The 25,266-nt window shown below is 37.6% G+C and overlaps 1 pseudogene; it reads right to left on the bottom strand.

Moving 5' to 3' along the window:
• Positions 1 to 1,072: 1,072 nt before the first annotated feature.
• On the bottom strand, positions 1,073 to 2,268 carry LOC125100732 (60S ribosomal protein L4-like; annotated as a pseudogene).
• Between the last annotated feature and the right edge of the window lie 22,998 nt (positions 2,269 to 25,266).

The raw sequence follows: 25,266 nt of genomic DNA, 5'->3' as shown, positions 1-25,266 counted from the left end.
AAGAGAAAATTATAAATAAATTGGACCCCTAATTATATTTGCCAGTCTCATTTTGCCTCTTTTCCTCCTGAATTTTTATTTTTCATTCCCATTTATATCTTTACATGTTTACTACATATATATGTCTCTAAGCAATATTTAGTGTTATTTGACACTAATGCTAATTTTTTACTCATCTTTATTAGACACATATGTGTAGGTGTATATATATGCATATATATACACCTACACATATGTGTCTATTTAAATACATATATGTATGTTTATATACCGATATATGTGTATAAATATATATATATCTGTATATATATGATGAGATACATGTATATGCATATACTCTATTTATACTTGATGATGTTCAGAAAAATTCATCTGAATGATCTGAGCAAGGATTGGTGTGACTTTATCAAAAGCCTTTTTGATATCAGTGAAGATGATCATATGATACTTCTTAAATTTTATAATGTTATGGATTTTATTCACTGCTTTTCTAATATTCAACCATCTTTGATTTTGTGAAATCTCTCTATTATGGTGCTGATATATTATTTTAAAATCTGCTTTTGGATTTTAATTTCTAAATTTGAGTGATTTGTTTTTAATTCAATTTATTTAAACTAAGAAAATATTCACCCATTTCTCCCATTTCCCACCCTCCATCTCTGGCAAATATAAATCTGTTCTCTAGATCTATGAGCTTGGTGTTTGTTTGTTTGCTTGTTTAAACTTCCATGTATAAGAGAGACTATATGGTATTTGTCTTTCTCTATTTCACTTAGCATAATGACTTTCGGGTCCACCCATGTTGTCACAAATGGCAAGATTTCGTTCTTTTTGATGGCTGAATAATACTGTATATATATACTACAACTTCTTTATCCATCCATGGATGAACACTTAGGTTGTTTCCGCATTTTGGCCATGATAAGTAATGCTGCAATGGACACAGAGGTGTAATACGCAAAAACCATACTGTTTTGATCTTTTCTTCCCCCTCACTGCCTTTGGTCAGATTTTTATTCAGAATTAGGTGTCCAAGATGATTAGACATTTATGGAACAAACATTTAAGTTTAGGCAGCAGTCTTCTTTTCTTCTGTGGTGGGTTTCTTTACTGCAGGCTTCTCTTCTCGGTAGCTGCATTTTTTTTTTTCCCACCAGAGGCTTCTTCTGCTCCTTCATGCCAACAGCCTCCTTTCCTGTCTTCCCTATCACAGGCTTCTTGCCTGGAACCCTTCTCATCTGAGTTGGCTTCCAGTGCTGCTGCTGCCTTATCCATCTGGAGTTTGTAATTCTTGCTCCAGGAAAGAATGGTTATTCCGGCTCCTGGTCTTGGCATATGGGTTTAGCTTCCATACGATTCTTGGGGTTTTGTGTGGATTCCACTTTAGGACTCTACCATGAACCCTCTTGTGTGGTGCTCAGAGGGCTCTTTGGATCTCTGAGCTTTTCCACAGATCATCTCACCTGCGGGTAGCACTTTTGGTCCGAAGGCAGAAACGTTCCACATGCTCTCCAGGGGGGAAGTTTCCAAATGTTCGGTTTGCTTACATTAAGGAGAGTCATTCCAAGGATGTTTCTGAAGGCCTTCACAGTACTGTTGTCCTCATTATAAAGGATGCAGGGTCTCCTGTGCTGTATAGGACACATTTGGCCCTTGCCAGCTCTCATTTGTTGAGAGGCATAGACCTTCTTGATATCATTCCAGGCGTTAAATTTCCGAAGAAGCAAATCAGGCTCCTTGGCCTTCTTGTAGCTTTGAGTTTTATCTCTGACCACCAAAACAAGTTCAGGCATTTTCTCAATTTGCTGACCTTTAGACATGCCCAGTGCTGGTAAGGCCGAAGGCGGCCCCAGGCGGAGCTTCTGTGTTGTGTTCACTAAGCAGTGCCTATGGTGTCGGGTCTTGGTCAGTGCAAACACGCAGCCCCTTGACACATATTTTCAAAACCACCCTGGCAAGAACTGTGAGTCTCATTGCCTTGAACTCTAAAAATCTGAGCCCCAAGACTCAGGATTGGTTTGCTGACATGCTAATTCACTGATAGCAGCACAGTGAATTCACTGTTAGTCTAGTGTCATGCTAATTCACTGATAGTCTATTGTTTTTGCACAAGTTGGTGTGAACAAAGTTCACAATACCTGGTCAATTGGGAGTCTTGAACACAGCAGGCAAAGTGACATTTTTGCCAGAAGATTCCCTCTTTTTGAAGTACATTGATACCAGTGGGCAGGCACTTGCCATGGCAGGGAGAGAAAGCCATGATCCTCTCAAGCTCACTGGCTCCCAAAGGAAAAACTATTTTGATCTCTTGATTTTTTTTTTTTCCAGACTAATGTTCTTGTTTTATTTAGATGAATATCCAGAAGTGGAATTGCTGATCACATGGTAGTTCTATGCTGATCACATGTTTTGAGGAACCTCCATATTGTTTTCCACAGTGGCTGAACCAGTTTGCATTCCCACCAACAGTGCATTAAGGCTTCCCTTTTCTCCATATCTTCACCAACAATTCTTACGTCTAGTCCTTTGGATAAAGGCCATTCAAACAGGTGTCTGGTGATACTTCACTGTGGTTTTGATCTGCATTTCTCTGTTTAAGGACGTAGAGCATCTTTTCATGTACCTGTTCGTCGATATGGCTTCTTTAGAAAAATGTCTGTTCAGTTCTTCTGCTCATTTTTAATTGGACTTTTTTTGCTATTGAATTGTATGTGTTCTCTATATATTTTGGATATAAGCCTCTTCACAGATCTATGATTTGCAAATATTTTCTCCCATTCAGTAGGTTGCCTCTTCATTTTATTGATGGTTTCCTTTGTTGTACAGAATCTTTATAGTTTGATGTAGTCTCTCTTGTTTATTTTTGCTTCTGTTGCTTTGTTTTTGGTGTCAGATTAAAAAAATCATCCCCAAGATCTATGTCAGTTTCTTACCACCTGTGTTTTCTTCAAGGAGTTTTATGGTCTTAGGTCTTACATTCAAGTTTTCACTCCATTTTGAGTTCACTTTTGTGTATGTTGTCAATAGTGGCCCAATTTCATTCTTTTGCATATGGATGTCCAATATTCCCAACACCATTTATTGAAGAGACTGTCCTTCCCCATTGCATATCCTTGGCTCCTCTATCGTAAATTAATGAACTATATATGCGTGGATTTATTTCTGGGCTCTGTATTCTGTTCTATTGATCTATGTGTCTATTATTATGCCAATACCCTACTGTTTTGATTACTACGGCTTTTTAATATAGTTTGAAACCAGGAAGCATGATGCCTTCAGCTGTGCCCTTCTTTCTCAAGATTGCTTTGGCTGTTTGGAGTTTTTTGTGGTTCCATACAAATTTTTAGGATTGTTTTTTCTTTTTCTGTGAAAAAGTCCTTTGGAATTTTGGTAGCAATTGCACTGAATTCTAGACCTCTTTGGGTAGTATGAATGTTTTTAACAATATTAATTCTTCCAATCCATGAGAATGGAATACCTTTCTATTCGTTTTTATCAATTCGTTTTGCAATTTCCTTCATCAATGTCTTATAGTTTTCAGTGTACAGGCCTTTCATCTCCTTGGTTAAATTTATTCCTAGGTATTTTATTCTTGCTGATGAGATTGTAAATGGGTTTTCTTAATGTCTTTTTCTGATAAGTTGTTAGTTTGTAGAAAAAACCCAACTTTTCATGTGTTGGTTTTGTATCCTCCAGTTTTACTAAATTTTTTAGTTTTAACAAGTTTTTGATGGAATGTTTAGGTTTTCTATATATAATATCATGTTTTCTGCAAATAGTGACAATTTTACTTTTTCGTTTCCAACTTTGATGTCTTTTCTTTCTTTCTTTCTTTCTTTCTTTCTTTTTTTTTTTTTTTTTTGCCTAATTGCTGTGGCTAGTACTCTCACCATGATGTAGAATAAAATGGTAAGAGTGGGCATCCTTGTTTTATGCCTGATCCAATGTTGAATGTGATGTAAACTATAGGCCTGTCATCTATGGCCTTTAATATGTTGAGACATGTTTCCTCTATACCAGCTTTGTTGAGAGTTTTTATCATAAACAGACGTTGAATTTTGTTGAATGCTTTTTCTGCATTTATTGAGATGGTCATATAATTTTTATTGTCCATTTTGTTAATGTGGTATATCACATTGACTCATTTGCAAATGTTGAACCATTCTTATGTCCCTCGAATAAATCCCACTTGATCACGGTGTATAATGCTTTTAATGTATTATTGAATTTGATTTGCTGACATTTTGTTGGGTGCTTTTGAATCTATGTCACCAGGGTTATTGACTTTTAATTTTCTTTTCTCACGACAACTTTGTTGGTTTTTGTAACAGTATAATGTTGGATTTGTAGATGAGTTTGGTAAAGTTTCCTCCTCTTCTATTTTTTCTGTTAAATCTAAACTTTATTTAAGATTTACACACTAATATTTATTTATTTATTTATATTTTATTTATTTATTTGACAGAGAGAGAGAGAGCGAGAGAAAGACACACACACAGAGAAAACACAAGTAGGGGGAGTGGGAGTGAGAGAATCAGGCTTCCCACTGAGCAGGGAGCCTGATGCGGGTCTCAATCCCAGGACCCTGGATTCATGACAAGAGCCGAAGGCAGACACTTAACAACCAAGTCACCCAGGTGCTCCTATGCACAGATATTTAGAGTAATATTGATCAGAGCCAATAATCCAGGACAACTAACTAACTTCCTTCTTTCCTCTCTCCCGCCCTCCTCCTTCCTTCCTTCCTTCCTTTCTTTCTCTCTCTCTCTCTTTCTTTTTTTCTTCCTCTACTTATTTTTTTCTTTGGGTTTTCCTGGACTTTGCAGTTAATTTGAATGCAAACTCTAAACCAGGATAAAGGCACATTTGGTGAATAAATTGTTTGTGTCCCTTCTTTTACAAGGACCTTCAAGTATCAGTTTTATGTACTGGTATCATTTAATTTCCTACATAATGCAGGCCAAGACCTTGTCTTGTATCCTCATATATTTTTTAAGATCCAAGGTTCATGGTTACTTAACTAAGTTCAGTCTGTAAACATGTTTTTTATAAACAACATGGATCTGGCATCCCCCAGACCAAGTGATCTGAGAGGCACCAACCAAGATGGTAGCTGCCGTGTTTTTTATTTTTATTTTTTTTAAGATTTTATTTATTTATTTGATAGACAGAGATCACAAGTAGGCAGAGAGGCAGGCAGAGAGAGAGGGGGAAGCAGGTTCTCTGCTAAGCAGAGAGCCCAATGCGGGGCTCGATCCCAGGACCCTGGGATCATGACCTGAGCTGAAGGCAGAGGCTTTAACCCACTCAGCCACCCAGGTGCCCCTAGCTGCAGTGTTTTCTATAACTGAACATACTAATTCTTCTGACATATTCTACTGGTCACACCAATAGACCAACTCTAATATAATATGGGAGGGATCACACAAGGGTGTTAATACTGTGAGGTGGGAATCATTAGGTGCCACTGTAGAAGCTGGCTGCCAGGTACATATCCACATTTAAATTCTATTAAATCTAGTCTGTACTGATGGTTCATGACAGCAGTGTATTCACAGAACCCTAGATAATATCTGACAAATAGTAGGCTACTAATAATTTTTAATAATTGGCTAATTTTATATTATAGATACGGGTTTTAGGTTTTTCTAGGGAGATCTATAGAAGAAGGGTATTTCAGCTACCATAATTTAGTAAAGAGAAGTTAAAGGCATGCATAATTACTGTGTATATGTGAATCTTGGGCATTACTTCAAAATTTTATTCCTCAAAGAGGAAAGTTCAAGAGAATGGGCATTTAAAATTGTGATCCAGTTTTTACTGTTAGATATATTGTTATTTTGAAGTTATTTAGGGTACATTATAGGATAAAATATTAAGTAAATAAGTTAATGGTTTAGGTATAAAAGTTTCCATAGAGACGAAAACAAGTATAAGATATTAAAACACTTTGTGGTTTTAAATGAGCTAGAAATATCAGTGAGCACTTGTGAGTCTACCCATTCATCTATCCAAATAAAAGATTCTATTAATTTCCCTAATCTTATAAAAGAAACAATGACAATCTAGCAGAAATGAGTACCCCAACATACTATTTTTCACTAAAAGGAACAAAGGCTCCTTGGAGATACGGCTGATTCTAAATCTGAAACAGAAAAAAAATTTTTTTAAAGATTTTATTTTATTTATTTATTTGACAGAGAGAGATCACAAGTAGACAGAGAAGCAGGCAGAGAGAGAGGGAAGCAGGCTCCCCGCTGAGTGGAGAGCCTGATGCGGGACTCGATCCCAGGACCGTGAGATCATGACCTGAGCCGAAGGCAGCAGCTCAACCCACTGAGCCACCCAGGCGCCCCTGAAACAGAAAAAGTTTAAGATTAGCCTGGGACGTCTTGCCCCAGAAAGCAGGAAAGCTATCAGATTCTAATGTGGTCATATTAAAAGGATATATGATACAGCTTGCAGGAGGTCCCTCTGACCTCAGATAAGGCAACTCAAACATCAAGAAGATTTAATATGTTGGCTAACTGAACATACAAAAATAATAATAATCATATGCAAAAGAAAGGAAAAGAGAAAAAAGGAAACAAGAAAGGAAAAAAACTAATGAGGTACTCTATGTTGGCTAACTGAACATAATAAATAAATAACCTCTTAAAAGAAGATTTAAACAGGGTATATAAAAAATTATGAGTCCATGGTGAGACAAAAAATAAAAATAGAACAACAATACCAAACAAAACCCACTAGCTCCAACATACTGATTCCCAATGGAGTTTTCTAAGACACCAACTCATTACTCTGACAACTAATAAAAAATCAGGTATTTATTCTGCCTGAATAATAGTTGACCATAGAATGATATCCCTTTTTTTTTTCCCATTGAATTCCAACGGACATAAATATCCTTTTAGTTTCAGGTGTCAATCACAGTGATTTGATATTTTATAAATATTTTATAAATGAATGCGAGAAAAAAAAAATCACCCAACTGAGCAATGGGCCAAAGACCCTAAGAGACACCTCACCAAAGAAGAGATCAGATGGCAAATATGCATATGAGAAGAGGCTCCACATTATGTCATCAGGGAAATGTAAATTAAAACAACTAGATACCACTAACCATCTAGGAGAATGGCCAAAATCCGGAACACTGACACCAGCAAATGCTGGTGAGGATGTGGAGCAAAAAGAAATCTCATTCACTATTGGTAGAATATAAAATGATAGGGCCACTTGAAAGACAGGTTGGTGGCTTCTTAGAAAACTAAACATACTTTTGTCATATGACCCAGCAATCGTGCTGCTTGGTATTTTCCCAAATGAACTGAAACCTTATGTCTGTTCAAAAATCCGCACATAGATGGTTATAGCAGCTTTATTCATAATTTCCAAAGTTTGGGAAAAAAAACTCTGGAGCATCCAGACAGTGGAATACTATTCAGCACTAAAAAGAAATAAACTCTCAAGCCATGAAAAGATGTGGAGGAAAGGTAAATGTTTATTACTAAGTGAAAAAAGCCAATGTGAAAAAGCTGGATTCTGTATGACTCTAACTATACGACCTTCTGGAAAAGTTTAAACTATGAATCCAGTAAAAATTTCACTGGTGTCCAGGGGTGGGGGTGGTAGTAGGGATGAACAGGTAGAATAAAGAGGATTTTTAGGACAGTGAAACTACTCTGCGTGATACTGTAACGATGAATACATGTTTGGGATTTTTTGTCGTTTTTGATACACATTATTATATATTTGTTCAAACCCATACAATATAAAACACCAGGAGTGACTCCTAATGTAAACTATGGACTCTGGGTGATTAACATGTTTCAAAATGTAGGTTTACCAGTGGTAACAAATGTATCACTCTTTGGGGGTTGCTGATAATGGGAGATAGGCTATGCGTGTGTGGGGGCAGGGGTATACATATATATCTATACATTGTGCTGTGAACCTAAAAGTACCCTAAAGAAATAAAGTCTTAATAAATTTAAAAAATGTTAAGAGGTCTGTGATTTGGGTCAACATAATAGCACACTTGGCAATTATGAGTAAAAATGAACTGGCACCTAGAGATATGGTCTTAGGTATTACACAGACGGAAGGAAAATTAATGATATTCTTGCCTTCTTGGTCATGAGCTAGTTCAGAAAATGTGGTAAGGCCTGTGGATTCAGCCTTGGTGCAGACATGATCATCAAAAAGATAACTCCGTTTTCCCTGGAATGATCTGAGAGAGCCCAAGTACCACATGGGTCCTAGCACAGTGCATTTGTTTTTCCTCCATTTATTTGATCCAGGTTCAAGATAGATTATTTGCCTGATTTGGTTTACACCTTTGTTTTCCCTATGAAATGTTTTTTTTTTTTTTTAAGATTTTATTTATTTATTTAACACAGACAGAGAGAGAGAGAGAAATTGGAAGTAGGCAGAGGCAGGCGGGGGCAGGGGAAAGCAGGCTCCCCACTGAGCAGAGAGCCCCATGTGGGGCTCGATCCCAGGACCCTGAGATCATGACCTGAGCCAAAGGCAGAGGCTTAACCCACTGAGCCACCCAGGCACCCCTCCCCATGAAATTTTTTAAGCATACAAGGTGAGGGACCATGTCTTATTCGGGCTTGTCAATCACTATTTCCTGAAGCAAAGAATTTTTCAGAGCAAAGACAAGAAAAAGTCACTTAGACTCACATATTCCAGGCCTAAAAGAAGCCAGGTCACCTGCCTATTTATTATAAAAGTGGAATTAATGCCACTTTGCAAGCTTACAGATATGAAGACGGCCGCAAAGTCCCAATGTGAATAGCGTTTGTGGAATTACATAGTTACAGAAAAAATCAATCTCCTGAAAAATTCTCTCAGCAATAACAATGATAACCCTATTCTGTTTCTTTTGCTAATCTGAGTTATTGACTGGGTGGAGGTGGGAGGTGAGAAGCAGCTAGCTGTTCACATGGGTGGTATACAAGATAATCTTAAAGATTCTCTGCCCCAAATTATGTTCACTCTTTTCTGTTTCTTATACTTGCAAATCCTATATTTTTAATACTAAGAAAGGCCTTGATAGAATATGGAATAAAACAAAAAGTGATCTGTTTCCAAACTGATAATAATTTGGCCTCTATGCTCTTGCTACCTCCCTGCTGTTTATGTTTTCTTGTCAGCTGCACACCCAGGCAGAAAAGACCAGACTTCCTAGATAACAGAGGGTTCTCTCGAAATGGGAGGATCTGGGTTTCCTGGCTGAAAACTCCAAACAAACTCTTAAGATCCACGTAACATAATTAAATTCTTGGCGGTGCAGAACTGATCAACAGGGCCAATCCAGGAGCAGTGACAGGTCTGGCGACAGCATAAAGAAGCATAAAGAAGCTGTACGTCTTTGGAAGGAGGAAAGTAGATAGACGCGTTTTCTTCCAGTTTGGAAACTGCAGATACTCTATTTTTCTTCCTTTAAATAATTCTGGGATTAGGGGACAGATGATTTTATCTAAATTTCAATTCATAAAATTTCTCGTATGTCTAAGCATTTTCTGCATTTGACCTAAGAGGTACATGCCATAAAAATCAACAGAATATTTTCTTTAGAATATTAGGAACATACAGAAATCTCAGCAGAGATATTGCTGTATCAAATATGTTTTGATAAATAACACATTTCAAAGCTTTTGTATTTTATTCATCCAAGATTTTAACAAAAAATAATCTGAAGAGGCTAGTGACATGAAGGGATCCTCTAGGAGGAAAGAATATCCATCCCCAGCTTTCAATTACAGATTGAACATTTATGCAAAGATCAACCATGAAAGGATATGAACAAAGGTTTGGGCAATTAAAATGTTACCAGTTACAGCACAGAAGGGATAAGAAATCTGCTTTTCTCTTTTCAGTCAATTGCATTTTAACTATTAGAAAACAAAATATTCCAATGAACATCTGTCAAGACTATGTTGAAGAGTCCTTTAGAATGTTTTTATGTTTAATTAAAGGTTTGTTTTCATATTACCCTGAGCACTATTCATTGGGGGTAGAGACAGAAGAAAGGGACTAAACATATTAATATAATTAATATCTAATCAATAGATACTAATTGATATGTAGGGAAATTGAACATATCAGTTGAGCCTATTTATGGCATGAACTAATTTAAAAACCAACAAGCTTTGGAATGTCATAAAGAAAACCAAAGCAAAATGTAGTCTCCCTTTTCACCACACTTTTGGCAAACGTAGTAAATGAGCATAGAGATAAAAAAAATATATAATCCAGGGATTATTAGTCACTTTACAAAAAAGAGGCTTTTATTTTAAGAAAGTATTTTTATAGGAATTATTTCTGTAAGTATTAATATATAACTCATTTTATAATTAAGTAATTATATATTACTACATTTAAAGGATGCTAGTAGTGCTCACCATGAGACATTTTTGTGTTGAACCAGGAGACAATTTATAAAAAATTCTTGAGTGATACTTAGTTTAATCCTCATGTGTCTATTTCTTTCAGTGGGAGTGATGATACCAAAACAACATCGACTGTCAAAAGTACCATTTTTCCAAATATGTCACATAAGTCATTAATATGAGTTGATTTTATGATGAAAGACTGCAGGTCAATTTTAAGTATAAGAAAATAAGTATGGCCAAGTATTATAAAACAGACATGAAACGTCTCACTAACATTCTTTATTATTTTAAATTCCTTTTCTGTACTTTTTGCTACCCTTATGCCTACTTTTTCCTGTCTCCACTATACCTGTCTACCCTCCACCTTGTTTCCTCTACTCTCATTCCTTGCTGTCTACAGTGGTGCCCAGTGTCTGCAGTGTATGTTTGGAAGGGGGAAAGTAGATAGGCGCGTTTTCTTCCAGTTTGGAAACTGCAGATACTCTACCTATAAATGTCACACAGTGACATTTCCAACACTGCCTCGTTCTCTGTTAGCATATATTATTGTAGTTAGATGTTAGTAAATTAGTATATTTAAGTATATTAGATTATAGCAATATGGACTACGGAACTGCTAGGCTATCCAATTCACTGGGCACATCAAAAGGCTTATTTATCTATGACACAAGCAGCTATAGGCACATTTTAACTTACTTGTCTTTATTTGCTCTAAAGAAAATTTCTCAGAGTTTGACTTTATTTTCAGAGGATCACTCTGAACACTGATTTCAAACTCTGAAAAATAAGCCCTTCCAATATTTCTTAGCTAGACAGATGAATAATTACTAATCAGTAGATAAGGTGGGTAAAGCGGTTCTCATGACTTCTAGTCAGCATCGATCTACGACACACCTGAGAGTTCGATTTGGTAAATACACAAAGAAAAGCATGGGGAATAGTGTTTAAAGTAGAAAGGACTCAAAATAAAAGAAAAAGGAAATGTTCTAGAGGAAACAGGCCTTAAAATAGTGCCTTTTCCTGTCCACAAAACCAGCTCTGTCACAATCTAGCAGGTGTAGTCATGGCTGATTTTTCCCTGTCTGCTGTGTTACAGTCTCTGGTGATTGGAGGCTAAGCCTAGGGCATGTAAGAACACCAGATGGGTGAGAACGGTCAAATAACGCAACTGTCACAGATTTTGCAGATGTAGGTTTCCAGATTCCAAAGGTGCGGGCCACTTGTGATGCCCCCGGAAAAACAGCCTTTCATGTTTATATTGAGGCCATTTACCTAAAAGACTTTGGAAGCATAGCTAATGCCATCATCCCTCAGGTAGCACATGAATCAGGTGTTTGAAGAGTCATTTACTTAGGAACTTTCGGACTGATTTGAATTAGATTGTTGTTTAAAAAGTAGGTACAGAATGTTAATAATGAAAGTTATATCACTTATTTATAGATGGAACCAAATATGGAGGTAAAACAATAAATGAGGTTAATTTTTTTCAATCTCTGAGTGAGGACATACAGAAAATATTATGTAGACATATTTTCTTTTACTTTAACCAATTAAATCGATGTTTATGACTCTGCCCACAGCTCTGAGTGTTGATTGCCTCACATCCCAAGGGGTCAGTTTCTTGCTCACCCTGTTATGTCTTCTCCTTGGTCAAGTTTACACGGCCTCAACTGAGTTACAAATGTCTATTTATATAAAAAGACGGTGGATAACCTCCCACTGTTCATTTTCTGCTCTATGGTTGCTGTAGTTTTCCTTTGTGTTTTCTACTCATTTACCAGTTCAGAACATCAGAAAGGTAGAAGAGGTATCTGTAGATGTACTTGTGTTTTGAGAAAACGTTATTTGGTCAGGTGATTTCCAAGTCTAACCACAACATCCCTTTGTGTGTCAGCAAAGGAACCGCATCCACAATACTAGAACTCTACAGTTCTTTGCCTTAAAAGACTACAAGAGATGAGAATGCAGTCCAGGCCAATTTACTTATGAGTAATCTGACCAGTTGAAGTGATCAAAGTCATACAACTTGTTAGCAACACTAGTAAACCAAAGCGCCAGGCTTCTAGTTCCAGTTTGGGGCCATTCCCCTTGTCCACTGTAACCTGTTTGTTCAAATATATGTGACATTCACTGCACTTAGAGTATAGATATGGATGCTACTGGAGGAGTTTTCAAACAAAATCAAATTCACGCCCAATTGATTTTTGTGTCATGAACAGCAATAGCAATTGAGCTTATAGAAAAGGAACACTTCACAGTATTTTCTTACAACTATTTTTTTAAGAAAGGAAAGATTTTATTAGATGATCTCTGTTGTTCCTTCTAGTTTTAATAGCCTTGGAATTCATGAATCATCCTAGAACGCATAGGTATGCAGCAAATGGTAAGAGGCATGCCTTTGTAAATTCAAAATGTTGTGATAGTGCACATTTACGGCTGAAAACATGGAATAAGAATAACCATCGCAGTTGAAATGAGTATTTATTCTCCCTTTAATGTTGCTATATCTCATACTCTCCTGCCCCCACTATTTTCCCATTTCATTCCCCATCAATCCACATACTGTGCTCTGTCTATAAATGCAGTGTGGTGGAATCAAATGAGAATGAGCTTTGGCATATGATAGAAATAATATTTGAATCCAGGCTATGTGACCTTGAACTACACACTTAATCATTTTCTGAGTCTCAGTGTCTTCCACTGTATAATATAATTAGATTACACAAACGTAAGTCTGTGGATGTGGTTACGAGGATCAGTGATCTTAAGTGGAATATGGTTAGCACAGTGTTGTGATCTGATACTGATAACCAGATTCTTCTTATTTTTATAAACAAGTATTCTGCAGATTTAAAGGCTGGGGGAAGGAGGAGGAGGCCAAACACCCAGCTATGTCCCTTCAAACATTTTATTGTAAAACTCACTTTTCTCTTTGCTCTCATAATACTCAGCTCTGCTAAATGCAAGGGACAAAAATAGTTCATTGCTATTTTAAAAATTCACTTCAAGCACAGTTTTACTTTGGTTGACTCTAACATTAGTGATTACAGTCTCAGTTACAATGGTGTCTGCCTGCCTAGCTAAATATCTTAAGGCATATTTCTTATCTCTATGTTGCTTACAACTTATATGATCAATGAGTTCTCATTGGTTTCAGATGAAAGCATGATGGGACAAAATGTTGGCTTTAGTTAATAATGTGTAATTGTGGTTAGTTAAAATGAAAGCTAATATCAAGATACACCAAGTAGAGAACAGAAAAGAAATTAGGAAGAAAGTAAAATATGAAAGAAAATTTAATTTAAGCCAAAGAGCAGAGTATGCTTGATATTCCTGAATTGAAAGCAAGTGGAGAGAAGGAAAGGACTATAAAAATTGTGAAAGATGTGGTTCCCTAGGAAAATATATATTACTTTGTCTTTTACGGCTCCCATTTTCTAAGATTAAAGTGACTGCACTGAATGCATTTTAAAAAATTGTTTCTGAATTCATTTCTTAAAAAATTATTTTACTAGCAGTCGTAGTAATTTATGTTCATTGTAAAAATTTCAGGCTATGTGGAGAAACAAAGGGGAGAAAACTAAAGTTTTCCCCCGAGATAACCACTGTTAACTTCTGGTATCTTTTCATCTGTTCTTTTTTAAATGTATAATCCATATATAATCTTATTTCTTACAAAGTATGGATGTTAGTATGCAAACAGTTTAAAACACTTCTGGTATGGTTTTTTTATATATATGCAAAAAGGAGAAAGACTGTATAATGAATAGCCATGTGCCATTGACAATTATCAAGACATGGCCATCTTGCTGTATCTCTACCTTCTGTTATTTGCAGTCTTGAATTATTTTAAAGCAAATCCAGATGATCTATCATTTCATCCATAAACACTTCAATATTTAACTTTAGAAGATAAGAACTCTTGCACAAAACAAAACAATATCAATCACTAACAAAGTAACCACAGTTTCTTCATGATCTTCAAAGAGCCACATTATAATTGTTTTTTAATCTGGCTTCTCTTTGACAATATCATGGTTATCCTTTATTCACAATAAAAGAGTCTATTGCATAGAAATGGTGAACTAATTTGTATTGACAAAATTAAGTATGTGAGTACCCATTTTCCAATATTTCACCTGAAATTGGAGCTTATCATTCTTTTCTTTTTTAAGATTTTTTAATTAATTAATTAATTAATTTTAGAAAGAGAGAGAGAGTGTGTGTGTGCGCCAGCTGGGAGAGGGGCAAAGGGGGAGAACCAGAGCGGGGAGGAGCAAAGGGGGAGGGAAAGGGAGAAAGAATATCAAGCAGATTCCACCCTGGGTACAGAGCCTAAGGCAGGGTTGGATCTCACCACCCTGAGATCATGACCCGAGTGGGAACCAAGAGTCAGATGCTTAACTGACTATGCCACTCAGGTGCCCTGGATCTTACCATTCTTGTAATCATTGTCAATTTGTTAGATTAAAAATGTAAGCATTTTGTCCATATGTTTATTATCCACTTATGCTTTTATGAATTGCTTATTCATGCTTTTGCTTCGTTCCTATTGAAGTTTTGTTTTTTCTTACTGGTTTGTAAGAATTCTTCACAAGGGGGCTCCTGGGTGGCTCAGTGGGTTAAAGCCTCTGACTTTGGCTCAGGTCATGATCCCAGGGTCCTGGGATCGAGCCCCACATCGGGCTCTTTGCTCAGTGGGGAGCCTGCTTCCCTTCCTCATCTCTCTCTCTGCCTGCCTCTCTGCCTACTTGTGATCTCTATCAGTCAAATAAATAAATAAAATCTTAAAAAAAAAAAGAATTCTTCACAAGCCTGTGTATGTCCTCAGATTGTTCACACTGCCATAATTTTTACCTTGCTTTTTATTTATTTACTAAATTGGAGCACCAGAGAGAAACAATATGGACATGTGGATTATTTGTATTACGGGAAAACATTTATTTTTCTAGGTATCTTCCAAGCCTAGTTACAATGCCCCCTTTCCTGTTTCACATTTTGTCATATATTGCAAATGTTGCAAATATCTTCTCATTGTCATTTATTTTTCACCTTTGTTTACAGTAATTCTTTCCTGTAGTAAAATTTCCTTACCTCAAGAGAAACATAAATAGTACTAATTTTCTTCCTATATTTATTATTTCATTTTCTATTTTAAAATCTTAACTCAACCTCAAATTACTGTAATATGAGGCATGAATTTATTACAAATTTACCTTCATCCCAAATTGCTAATTGGTCCACTGCATTTGAGTAGACCATTTTTTGCCCAATGATTCTATATGCCTTCTTTGTCATCTAAGTTACACATTGAGTAATTTTAAAATATACATTATACGTTTAAAAATATATGTGGATGAGATGTGTGTGTGTGTGTGTGTGTGTGTGTGTGTGTGAGGGAGAGAGAGAGAGATAAAAGCAGGGACCTAAAAAATAGCTAAGTTTTAAATGAGAGTAGAAAAAAAGGCAGTCTACATAGGGTGGAGTTCTTCACTGGCATCCAGGAAATAAGAGGAAACTCTAAATATTTTTTAGAGAATAAACAATAAAAAATTGTGTAAATGAAATAAAATGATACCCATGAATTGCAAAGTTTTCCCATTTTAGGTTTGCTGAGGACTTACGAGAGAATAAAACTAGCTTTTCCCAAGGTTACCTCCGTGTATAATCCCTATACTCTACCTTTTACTTATTTAACATTTTTTTAGTCCCACTATGTGCCAGGCATTTTGCTAGGAGCTGGTTATACAAAAAAGAATATGATTTAGTTCTTGCCCTTAAGGAAATCATAGTTTCATTGACTGCACTTTTTTATATTTTGTTGTAATTAACTGTTAATGGGCCTAAATCTCTTCCCAGACTATGACCTTCTGCAGAACAGCGTTCATGGCTCATTCATATCCTAATCCCCGGTGTTTAGAATAATTCCTGACACACAGTAGCTGCTGATCAATGAATATTTGTTGAATTCCCTGGGTGCAGAATCCCATTATCTCCAGGGTCATTTACACCCATACTCATCTGCCAAGGGGAGATAAGCATTTATTGTTGCAAATGAGTGACTTTTTCTTCCATGCTTAGGCCATCCCACACAACTTTGTCTCCTAAAATCCAACTCTCTGTCCTTCTTCACCCATCCCCTCTCTCTCCCACACCAGGGCTGCCCTGTTTTCATTACATCAGTGGTTTCCAACTCCCCAGCCTTTTTCCTCTGAGGCTTTCTCAGGCTGGGCGTGTTCCTCCATGGAAAGTCTGTAGTCTTCTCATAGTGGCCTGCTCTGTGGTACACTCTTCTCTTCTTTTGTCTTCCAGTGACTTCCTTCCTTCATCCTTTTAAGTCTATGGTGGTGGCTAACTGGCCGCTAATAGCCCTGGGGTTCCTGATAATCTTTTGTCGTTTCAATAAATGCCCCATCCACTCCTTCTGGAATAATCTCTTTGTAAATAAAACTTCTCCACATTACACTCTTTTAAGTGTATCATCTGTTTCTTTTCAATATTTTATTATTTTTATTATCATTACTACTGCTTTTCCTGGAGAGTATGTGCATGTTGGGGTAAGTGAGGGAAGACAGGTAGGTTGTGCACACACAAGAAAGCAGTTTTCTGTGTGAAGATAGCTGATAGTTTGAAAAGTAGTTCCAGAGGTTGAAGTACACTTGGACTGAAGGAATCAGCGAAAAGAAGAGAGGTAAAACTTGAATACCTCTAAAAATAAATGGGCTCAGAATGTGCAGGGATCAGTTGGTGAGTCACACTGAATTGTGTGTAAATAAATAATTATTTATTTTTGTATTTATCTTATCCCAACATTAACTATGGCTATCCCAGGACACTCAGTGGTGTTTTTTTGTTTGTTTGTTTCTTGATAAGTTACCAAGAAAACCTACATGACATTACTTATCTGAAGGTGATACTGCCCATCCCGAACAAAGAATTCTATTCTACATATATTAGTTGAGTTACAAAAACCCTGTCAAGCTTCATAGGATCACAGTCCAAAACTTTCAGGAATAATTATTAAAGGTCTCCAAGAGGATATAATGTACTGATCTTTTATTTTCTCTGATTCTTATGGTGCATTGAGTAGTGTTCATTTTCTTCAAAAGCACAGACTCCAAGGGGATAAATTATACTGTTGCTTTTGGTCACTTGACTCACAATTCTGGTGGATCATTCTGTGAAGGCTTGCTACTGTGTTTATCATACATTATAGATAAGGGGATATGGAGATAAAAATATCCTAGACATTTATACTTACTTCATTTATTCTTCTACTCAACAAGCTTTTATGAGAACTAATTAAATAATAGATGTCATGATAGTTAGGCACTGAGGAATTCTAAATGAATAAGACACATCTCATTTTTCTCAAGGTCCTTAAGCAAAGATTGATGGGCTCTGAAAATGAATTTCATTAAAGGTAAAAGCACTTTCCCTTTCTGTTACAAAGATACAGAAGAACTACTTTACCTTCCTTGTGAGCTTTTCTGAGTGACTGTCATGGGAGTAGTTCGAAGGACCTGGTGGAAATTTTATCCAAATCTGTGTGTGGTTCCTATTGTTTTTGGTGGTGATGGATTTGTATGAATTAACCTCCTCTACATTCTGAGACTTTCCTTTCTGCAGTAATATTTTTATAACGTATAACAGTTGCAAAACTCATCTTTAGTGTTGCAAGTTCAGACAAGATAAACTGCAGGTTTGGTTTTTGTTTTGGTCGAAGGAAGATCTATATCATAGAGAGCCCATAAACGGTCAGAGCCGAGAAAGGCATGAGACTTTTTTGGTGTCAAAGCTGTTCAAGTAACTGCAATAGGTCCTTGTTGTCACTCACCCCAACATCTTGATATTGAAGTGATTTTTCCATACAGTAGATGTATTTATTTGAAGCCTTAGTACTATTTCATCATTCCCCACTGAATAAACTTTAGTAGGAAGATGTCATGTGCTGGGAAACTAGTAACTCTCACTTTTAAGTTACTATTTAATTCATGACTTTGCTATTACTCTTGTCTCCTTGCATTTCCTCATGGCACTCCATTTCATTAATAATAGAAAAGTCTCTAGTTTTAACACACTTCATTTTTATGCACTAAAGTCCTTTCTGCTGGCATTTGCTGATATTCTTCCCGAGCTGCTTCTATTTATAATGATACCATTGTGCTTTGAAACAACATATTTTTTAAGAAATGATAAAGGAACATTTTAATAAATTCTGTATTAGGAGGAATATTTAGTCTTTATGCAGCTTCTGAAAACCAAATAATAGATTTTCAGTAAATTTCATTTTGTAGTACATGTAGGCTGCTCTCGATAGAAGAGCACTGGCCCTCTCAGGGAGTTATGTCCTCTGTGTTCTGCCACTTAGAGCTCAGACCAGGCCCTACAACTGTGCAGTGCTAACCCGGCACGGGTTCCTAGGCTCTGCAAATAAAAAGCAAGTAAATATGAATAAGAAGGAGCCTCGGGCTATAATTCTGAATGAAAGCAAGAAAGTAATACTGACTCTCAGGAGAAAATATAGTAAGAGCTTTAAGATTTAAAATTCAAATGAACAGTTGTTTGTCCCTTTTATGAGAGCAAAAGTATCTCCCTTTGCCTTCTTACCCAAGACAGTCCTATTTCTGACATGTTGAGAGCTCAGAGTATTTACAGAATGATCTAAAGCACATTTAAAAATTAATTGACTTTTTTTAAGGTCTGTATTATCTTTCCTGTGAAGCTCAGGTATGTGTATCAGAAAATTAGATTAATTACAGAATTTTTAAAAAAGATTATTTATTTATTTATTTGACAGAGATCACAAGTAGGCAGAGAGGCAGGCAGGGGTGGAGGGGGGTGCGGAGCAGGCTCCCTGCCAAGCAGAGAGCCTGATGCGGGGCTCGATCCCAGGACCCTGGGATCATGACTGAGCCGAAGGCAGAGGTTTAAACCACTGAGCCACCCAAATTTTCTTATTTTATTTTATATACTACAGAATCATTCTCTTATTGAAAATATTGAAGATAGTCCTGAATATAGAATATCCATCCAAGGGAGCAACATTAAAGTACACTGGCCTGAGTATCAGATCAATGCCTTTCATCCTAAAGACTTCATAGAAGGGGATACCTTCTCCTTGCCATGCGTTATGCTGGAACTGCTACTTAACTCACATTAGGATTCAAGCAATGTAATAGGATTATGCACATACAAAAAAAATCAGCCTTGTTAGGTTTTCTATTTTATAAATATTAGGAGTAAGTAAAATGTCAAGCATTTGTTAAAAAGCTATCCTTAAATTTAAGTATTTTCAATAATATTAAATATTATCAATTAAAGCCTAAATGTCACTCAAAAGCAGCAGGCAAATCTTGTTTTTAAGGAGAGGGAGACAAAGCTTTTCTTTCTTTCTTTTTTTTTTTTTTTCAATCTGGTTCTTAAATTAACTTGGCTCCAGAAATCAAACTGTTTTAAGTCATTATAATTAATTAACCAAAAACAATGTTCTACATTTTTGAAGGTACACATTTTTTTTTCTCCCCAAAACACTAGCTTTAATTTCAGGAGAGTAATCTTTAAAGATAGAAGCTAAATGCATCTTTAAAAAGCTAAAGATATGATTTCCTCTCTCTCATTAATATGTTCTTGGCATTGAAAAACACATCTTATTTAAATAACTTCTTACTAATGGCCTCCACAGAACTCCCATCTATCTACATTCTTTCCGTATGTCTCTGTCAATTCAATGGTTATTTACTATACGAGTTGGCTTTTATTTACAAAGCCAGAAATTTTTTAATGCAAGAAATATGTTTATCTTTGAGAATTTAGAATTTGGATTGCACTTTTCATTTTTCTTACAGGATTGCCTTACTTTTCCATTTTAAGGAAAAAGCCTTTTAGAAATTGGAAAAATATTATTTTGTGATAAAATGAATGATTGCTGTAATCTAATGGTCCAGATTTTACTAGCTAGTGACTATAAGATAAGATCATGCTTTCTTTTAATTCCCCAGTGCTTGTAGCTTGAGCACCTACCAAACTGATCACTGGAAATAAGAGTTCTTTACTTTTGAGATTTTTCCCAGGTCCTGCCTCACATCTGCTCAGAAGCAGGTGGCCTCCTCATTACGCTGCTGCCTTTGCTGTTTGCCCTGCTCGAGAGACCACTAAACATATGGCTCAGCTCTCCAGTTCTCCAACACTGACAGCTACCACCCCTACCTTTCTGGTCCCACACAAGCCTGATGCCTGTTCTCCCTCTGGAATAGGAGATAGATATCTCCCTAATTCCCCATGGTACAGTTGAGACCAGGTTAAAATGATAACTAGGCTTTATGAAAGGTTGCAGCATCATGGAAGGAAAGTGCAATAAAAAGGGTAACTCACGGGCACCTGGGTGGCTCAGTTGGTTGAGCGGCTGCCTTCAGCTCAGGTCATGATCCTGGAGTCCCAGGATCAAGTCCCAGTTGGGCTCCCAGCTCCACAGGGAGTCTGCTTCTTCCTCTGAACTTCTCCCCTCTCATGCTATCTCTCACTGTCTCTCTCTCAAATAAATAAATAAAATATTTAAAAAAATGGTAACTCACTTTTGCTCCATAAGTGGCTTACTCTGAGAGCAGACAGGACCTCAGATCTCTTACTGGTCCAGCTTCAGGCAGGCTGACAGCTCACCAGGAATGTCCCAGCATATGCATGACTCAGCCCTGTCCACATTCCGAGGCCTAAAGTGAAGGTGTCATTCACCCCAATCTAAGGCCCCAGTCCTCATTTCTGGCATCATATTGGAACTCACCAAGGATGACTGACACCGGGAAGATACACGCTCTTCAAGGAAACCTTAAAAACACACCCAGCCACAAAGCTGGGATCTCGCCTCAAAAACTTGTAACATCATAGCTCAGTGGCGGTTTTCTGCCTTTAGTAATGCCTTATTTGAACGCAATCATCCAAGTGGGCATGGGTTGGCCTTAACCAGTCCAACTTTTTAGTAGCATGAAGTAGAATAGGAATTGGGCCACTAAGAACCCTTCACCTCCTCTCTATCCTTGCTTCACATTTCAGATCCTCAGATGGGATAGACGACTCTGCATATATGCATACTTATAGTATGGCTCAAATCTACTTTGTCAAAAGAAACATTTTCTAGAAAACACCCATCAAAGCTCTTTTAAAAAAAAAAATTCCGCAGTTTATACCATTAAACATTAAATTCCCATTCTGAAACACTGACTTTGGAGTTTTTTCATTGAGTTCAGGGTTTTCTTCCAGACAAGGAGTGGGTACTCCTCTGTGTTTCCCTAGGAACAAAGCAACAGGCTTCCTAAGTACTCCACCCAAGAATGTAGGACTTTGAAAGTAGCACCTTAAGGGGTCTTATAGGGATTGTCAACAGCAGAGACAGAAGTGTGAGGAGAAGGCCACCAAATTTTTAAAAAAATCTCAAGTTTTAGAATCCAGAGTACCCTATAAAATAACTACTCTAAAATTCAACAGCTGCCTCAGAACAATAATTTTTTATTTTCAGAAGTCTCTGTTGGGGAAGGCTGGACTCAAGTTTGGCCCTGAGCTACAGGCTACATGTTGGGTACAGGCAGGCCTGCTATAGCTCTGTCGTTCGGGAGCCTAGGCTAGAGAGGCTGCTGAGGTATGTTCTTCTCATGGAGGATCCCCAGAGTTCAGAGGGCTGCTTGAGTGCATGAACACCTTCAAGCTGATGCTTGAGTCATCGGTCAAAGGAAGATAGACGGACAAACCCAGTGTTAAGGGATGGGGACGTTCACTTAGCTCTCCTCTCCACAAAGTTGTGGTAAGGGTGTGGATGTATAATTCTACAAATGAGGAACAGTGATTTTGTCCAATAACTCAATCTTCTTTCCTGGACCACCACAGACTACCTAGCTACTCTTTCTTTTGTGTCTAGCCTTGCTCCACAGCCTCAGTATTTAGACCTGATATTTGGTTATACCACTGCTCAATCAAGTCAACAGTTCCATTTCAGGAAAAAATTAAAAGTTTTAGTAAAAACAATGACTACGTCCTGGTTAGATGTATAACATGTTCCATTTCCATTATTTGCGCTGTCTCCCTCCCTTTCTCTCTCTCTGCCCACTGCTGACCTTCTAAAGCTAGTGTTCTCTATACCCATTACTCCTCTGAACATCTCACCTTCTTCAAGGCTCCTGGTTTTGTGCATGCTATTTTTTCTTACAGAAATTTATTTTATTTGTTCTACAAAAATGTATGAAATGCCTGTGCTGTGTCAGGTGCCCAGAAAGATAAGATACACACTGGAGAACAAAATACAATTTGTCCATCCCTCAGAGAGCTTACAGGAGGGGGAGGGAATGTACCTTCTCCACCCTTCTTTGCCACAGGGAACATGCAGTATTTTTAGGGGGGAGTTTTGATCCCTTATGCTTTCCTCTGCTTTTCCCAGGGGGAGTTGAATTCTTCCTTTTTAGTGCTCTCATACTACTTTGCATTAGTGAAGTTAAGTAATATTTTGAGATCCAATTAATGCTTTTCTTCTTTCTGTAGTCCCGCCTCTTTTCCTCCTCTCTATTCTTTGCCCAGGATAGTTTTTGGACAAGAAACACCCCTTCTGCCCGTCAAAACAACAACAACAACAAACCCAACCAACAAAACACACACATAAAACTACTGAGGACATTTTAATAGGTGACCATAGGAAAAATAACAAGATAAAATGGTATGCCACTATGAGTGGAGAATCCAGCAGAAAGCAGGGAGAACACAGGCCTTCTCTCCCAGATGAGGAGGATTTCACCAGCCTGGGGAAGGGAGGGAGAGAAGGAGATCTGTGGATCTGGAGCAGAGAGGACAACGTCTGTCCTCGTTTTGACAGTGCCCGGAGCATGATGGTGTCAGTACTAAGAATAACAACAATCATAGCACTGGTCATAGTAGCAGCTAACTGTTGCTGAACACTCACCATGAGCCAGGCATTGTCACTTTACTCTGATTACCTCAGTTTGCCCTCACAGCTCTGTGAGGTATGTAACATGCACACCCTTACTTTACAGGTGGGAATCTGAAGGTTAGGAAATTGAAAAAAATTGTCTGAGGTCATGAGATACGGCAAGCCCAGGATATGAATCTATGTGATGCCAAAGTTGGCCTTCTTAAACAATTCGTGATTCTGCCTCCCTGCTGTGACACCACCAAACCAGTTGCTTGAGGAACTTAGGCAGAGGAAGCCATCTGAAGTCCTGTAAAAATGTCTTGTTTCTCTTGCAAGACACAGAGGTTGGCAAGCACCCCTGAGCCCAGGGAGTCCTACTGACAGGGAAAACAATGAACAATAGCCAGAGGCAGGCGCTCTACCCTCCTTCCTCCCCTATTCCAATGACACAGGTAAGAGGACTGGATAGAAGGAACTAAGATTTACCAAGGTCAAATTCTCCAGTATCCTGGAAGATGGGGGCCTGGTGTAAAAAATAATTAAGCATAATTATAGAAAATAATAAATGTATTTCTTGTACACATTATTTTATAAGATGAGATTTATACCCATTACATAGATTATCTCTATTCTCTCTCTTATCACTTTGCAGTATGAGCTGAGCATTTCCTATAGATGATGAAAGATTAGATGTTAGGAAATTTCTTTGACTTTGTTACAGATATTCAGTAGAGTGCCAGGCTACCATTGGTCAAGGAATCACTGAAATATTCTTAGTAAGAATTCTCTATTACTCTATGCTGTGAATTGTGTAAGTCTGATGAATCACAGACCTGTACCCCTGAAACAAATAATACATTATATATTAATTTAAAAAAAGAATTCTTTTTTTTTTAAGATTTATTTATTTATTTGACAGAGAGAGATCACAAGCAGGCAGAGAGGCAGGCAGAGAGAGAGGAGGAAGCAGGCTCCCTGCTGAGCAGAGAGCCCGATGCGGGGCTCGATCCCAGGACCCTGAGATCATGACCTGAGCCGAAGGCAGCGGCTTAACCCACTGAGCCACCCAGGCGCCCCTAAAAAAAGAATTCTTTATTACTCTATTTTTACTCCCACTAAGTTCTGCTCACTTAAAATGTTGAAGTCTTGATTTTTATTTTTATTTATTTATTTTTAAAAAATATTTTTATTTTTATTTATTTGACAGACAGAGATCACAAGTAGGCAGACAGGCAGGCAGAGAGAGAGGGGGAAGCAGGCTCCCTGCTGAGCAGAGGAATGGCGGGGCTCAATCCCAGGACCCTGGGATCATGACCTCAGCCAAAGGCAGAGGCTTTAACCCACTGAGACACCCAGGCACCCCTTAAAATGTTGAAGTCTTGATTTTTAATATGAAGTCCATTAACACAAATAGCTTAATGGCTTAGATCTCAAACAATTGTGCTCTTATAAGTGTATTTCCTTTTTTTTTTTTTACCCCTTTCTTCCTTTTTTCCCCCTAAAGATTTTATTTATTTGTTTGACAGAGAGAGAAAGAGAGAGCATGTACACAAGCAAGGGGAGTGGCAGGCAGAGGGAAAGAGAGAAGCAAGCTCCCTGCTCAGCAGGGAGCCCCACAGCGGGGCTTGATCCCAGGACACTGGGATCGTGGCCTGAGCCGAAGGCTGACCCTCAGCTGACTGAGCCACCCAGGGGCCCCACCCCTTTCTTTATTCTTAAGATAATTTTTTGACGTTATATCAGAGAACGTAATGTGAAAATACTTTAGACAAAATGTTTATCACCACAGTATGTACTTTCTAAGGGCAAAGGGAACTTACAAACTGTCAGGACAGTAGCTGCGGAATTCATCAAGAAAACAATGTTGATGAAGAGGAAGAGGAAGTGCGCTCTCCATGGAGGAATGATGCCAGAGAGAAGTGTGACAGATGACTCAGCAGAAGGTCTCAC

The sequence above is a fragment of the Lutra lutra genome, chromosome 5, assembly GCF_902655055.1.
Source record: "Lutra lutra chromosome 5, mLutLut1.2, whole genome shotgun sequence".
NCBI lineage: Eukaryota > Metazoa > Chordata > Mammalia > Carnivora > Mustelidae > Lutra > Lutra lutra.
Note: the sequence above shows the minus strand (reverse complement) of the source record. Positions and strands in the feature narration are given on the sequence as shown.